We start from the raw sequence: 4158 nt of genomic DNA on the forward strand, positions 1-4158 counted from the left end.
GGTCCCTCCATCTATATGGCTGACTTTGCTAACTCATTTCTTTGCAGTGTCAGAGGGACTGGATGTAAAGCAGAGATAAACAGAAGAGGTGGGAGGAGCACAATCAGAAGGTGGGTTGTCACGTGAGGTCAGAGCCAAGACATGACTTTGGGGCCTTTGGATGGTTTGGTGGTTTAGTTTTGTTTTTATGGGTTTTTTTTAAGATGCGGAGCCCCCGTCCCAGCAGACAATAGGCACCAGAGGGAAGGTGAGCCCAGTGAGCAAGGTGAGCAGTGACTGCAGAACAGAACTAGATGCTTTTTTGCAGGCGGTGTACTTCTGGTGAATCTGCATACATACTTGGTTTTTTGTTTTAGAGGCAGACTTCTAACGTGCAGTCCAACGTGACGGGGACCCTGCCTGTAAGAGGTCACGGTCAAGGGGTGTCAGACCGAAACTGCCATGGGAGCAGCACACTCTTGGACAGTATCTCAGTACTGACATTTGCCTCTGGGTTTTTTTTTGCAGGAGACATATGCAGCCTCACAGGGCCAAAGCCAACTCACAATGAGGTGACGGACACGGTTCGGTCCTCTTGAGCTGTCCTTATAGGTAATCTCCGAGTATTAAAAGGATCAGCAACTGTAGGGGCGTGTCTGGGGTACAGGGGAATGTACCAGGGCAGAGAGGCCCAAAGAGCATGCGCCGAGGTTCACAACACCCATTGGATAAAGGGATTACATGGTTATGGGATATAAAAGGGAGCGGGGAATTCGAATAAAGGCTCTCTGATTCCACCAGCTCTGGAGAGAGTGTAGTTATTCTTTATCATATAAAGGCAGCGGTACACGTGCCGCTACAAGCAATGAAGCATTGAGCTTTTTTGGTTGCAGGTGCCATCCGGCTAACCTTTGGGAGCAGATGAGCATTTGAGGTGAGTTGGGGAGGCAGCAGGAGGAGCAGGGATCCATTGCAGCTTTAGAAATGCCCTCTAATTTTGTCTCTTGCTCGCTCAGGTATCCCGGAAGATGACAGCACATTGTCCAACTCCGGTCAGAGCCGGTGACCCGAGGACCTGCCTCAGTGACAGTGAGTAGAGGGATCTTTGGGGCTGGGGCCACGTGCCACACTACTCAGATATTGTGTATGGTTTTCTTTCTCGTAGTTGACTCCGAGTACTCTCAGGATGGCAGGAACCTCTGAGCCAGCCCAGGTGCCCCTCCTTTGCATCAGAGACGGATTTGCATCCCCGGCTCTCAGAAAGATAAGTGCAGGGTAAAGACCCAGAGATGGGGTGGGTAGTTGGTGCAAGTATGTGCATCGCCCAGAGGGATTTTTGAAATTAGTTTGGTGCAATGGGTATCCTATTACAGGTTATTTGGACGCATCAAAGGAAGGGCTTACTTTGTATCATTGGATTCCCGTGTGCAGGGCAGAGCAGTTCCAGTCTGTGTCACGTCCTTTGTCTTGTCTGTGTTTTGTGTCCTTAGGGTTTTTGCATCTTGCCCTCGAGGGGCTTATGGGAAGCATCAGGCATCATCCTTAGGTTCTTGAAGGTCTTCTCTGTGTAGCCGAGCTCCGAAGTTGTCAGTCACTTCCTTTGGAAGTTCAGGCCTTCTTTGGAATCCCATCTCTGACTTTTATGGTCAGACCTCTTTTAAGGCCTCATTCCAGGCCGTATCATCAGCGGTGCTCTGCAGCCATCCATCTTAAAGCAGGAGGACTCGTTTTCCGCATCGTTCCGTTCTTAGCTTCCGAACGCAGTGACGCCGCGCATCCATCTTCAGGGTTTTGACGGACCCTTCTTCTGACCGGTCATCTTGTTAGCATCTTTATTTGTCAGGATCCTTTGAGCCTAGTCACGTTATGACGGTAGTCCCGTAGGTCATGGTGTTCCACAGCATCTCCATTCTTGCAATCAAATCTTGTCAAAGCAAGGTTCGTCTCTTAATTGTGTCACACGGTCTGTGTCGTCACGGGTACAGGATGTCTGACTCGGGGTCAGCCTGGAGCTGCTCTGCCCTGCCATGTGGATCAGTGGGTAGATGGAATATTGCTCCGAGTCTCACGTCAACATGTCAGTTACCTTAGACAGTGGAGCCGATGGCTGTACAGTCCTGCCGGATGGAGCAGGTGTCCGTAACTCGTGTGCAGTCATTAGAGCTGAGTGTTGTGGAGCTGATGGTACTTGGATAGCAGGGCCTTGAAGCTGGGTTCTCATTTTTCTACTTGTATGCTGCGGTCAGAGTTCTCATTTGCTCAGCGTAAATGAGATCTTTTAAATGGTTAAGGTCTCAGTGACCATGTGGGTGACCTGATTAACATTTTTTTTCTTTTTTTCCCCCAGATAAGTGGACACGATGTACCCCAGACCGAGAAAAGTTGAACCAGCCTAGGAAGAAGGTTGTATTAGGTGTTGGATGAAAGATGCAAATTTTATGCATAGAAGTCCTTTATCTTGTGCATTTTTGTATTTTATTTTCCAGATAGGGTGCACGTACTGCCGAAAGTGGTGCACCAACAGCAGATGAGAGAGGGGGGCTCAGGCCTTTCTTTCCGGCCGGGAAGGGCAGTTGTTCACAGGCCGGCGCGCCGCGCCGCTGGGGGACGGCTGAGGGCCAAAATTGGATACGGACGAAGATTCCTCCCAGACCAAAGGTGCCCGCCCCGCAAACCCTCCATCTCTCCTGTGCAGCTGGTGTGCCACTCTTGGCACTACGTGCACAGCAAGCACTTTCTGCCCAGGCACATTTGGTCTGGGAGGAATCTTCGTCCGTATTCAGTTTTGGCCCTCAGATGGCCGAGTGCGGCACAGCGCGATTCCCATTAAACGACTGCCCTTCCAGCCAGGAAAGAAAGCCCTGACCCTCTATCTCTCCTGTACAGTTCCTGCGCCACTCTCCGCACTACATGCAAAGCAAGAGCTTTGTGCGTGGGTACCTTTGGTCTTGGAGGAATCTCCGTCTGTATTCAGTTTTATCCCTCAGACGGTCCCTTGCGAAGCGGCGTACTGGACAGCGAAAGACTGACCTTCCAGCCAGGAAAGAAAGCCCTGAGCCTCCATGTCTCCTGTGCAGTTGTTGCGCCACTCTCGGCACTACATGCACAGCAAGCGCTTTCTGCCCAGGCACCTTTGGTCTTGGAGGAATCTATACCCATATTCAATTTTAGCCCATCGTGGCACGCTGGCCGGTCAATGACAACCCTTCCAGCCAGGAAAGAAAGCCATCAAACTCCGTCTCTTGTGTGCAGTTGTTGTGCCACTCTCGGCACAACAGGCACAGCAAGCGCTTCCTGCCCAGGCACCTTTGGTCTTGGAGGAATCTGACCGGGCAGAAAGCACTTGCTGTGTACATAATGCCGAGAGTGGCGCACCAATGGCAGGTGAGTGACGGAGGGTCAGGCCTTTCTTTCCTGGCTGGAAGGGCAGTTGTTTGAGGGCAGGAGCCCTGTTCCTAAATCAGCCGTCTGAGGGTCAAAATGGAATACAGACGAAGATTCCTCCCAGACCAAAGGTGCCCACCCAGAAAGCTCTTCCTGTGCATGTAGTGCAGACAGTGGCACACCAACGGCAGGTGAGAGACGGAGGGTCAGGCCTTTTTTTCCTGGCTGGAACAGCAGTCGTTCGCGTGAAGGAGCACCGAGCCGAAATCAGCCATCTGAGGGCCAAAATTTAATACGGATGAAGATTCCTCCCAGACCAAAGGTGCCCGCCCAGAAAGCTCTTGCTGTGCACATAGTGCCAAGAGTGCCACACCAATGGCAGGTGAGAGATGGAGGGTCTCGCCCCACATGTTTTCCTGCCTAGAAACCCTAAGTAGCACACATGTGTTTGCACTGGAAGGCACTACTAAAAATGGTACTAACTGCTACACAGTTTAGTGTCTGGCTCACGAACTTTAGAGAAAGCTGTAAGGCTTATATTAATGACCAAACTAACAAACGGGAATGACCTATGCTCAATTAGCAGGGGAGGGGGCACGTTCAAAGCCCAGGTCCCAAATAGACTACCCCCGAGAAATATACGAAGTAATCGCAAAGCTTGTATTGCGAACAGTGCGAAAACTCCCATGCACAGACAAAGGCTCTAACCTATCCTTTTCCAAAGTTTTGCAAGGGTCCACTGAACCTCACCCCCAGTTTCTAGATTGACTGCAAGCTTCCTTAGAGAGGCAAATT

The 4158-nt window shown here is 50.9% G+C and overlaps 1 long non-coding RNA gene across 1 annotated transcript; it reads left to right on the top strand.

Moving 5' to 3' along the window:
* Positions 1-361: 361 nt before the first annotated feature.
* LOC113980779 lies at positions 362-1238 on the top strand. Its single transcript, XR_003538215.1, has 4 exons — positions 362-401; positions 508-563; positions 873-913; positions 996-1238. It is a non-coding gene; the product is annotated as an uncharacterized LOC113980779 (long non-coding RNA).
* The last annotated feature ends 2920 nt before the right edge of the window (positions 1239-4158 follow it).

The sequence above is a fragment of the Neopelma chrysocephalum genome, unplaced genomic scaffold (assembly GCF_003984885.1).
Source record: "Neopelma chrysocephalum unplaced genomic scaffold, ASM398488v2 Primary Assembly neopelma1_95188, whole genome shotgun sequence".
Classification (NCBI taxonomy): Eukaryota; Metazoa; Chordata; class Aves; order Passeriformes; family Pipridae; genus Neopelma; species Neopelma chrysocephalum.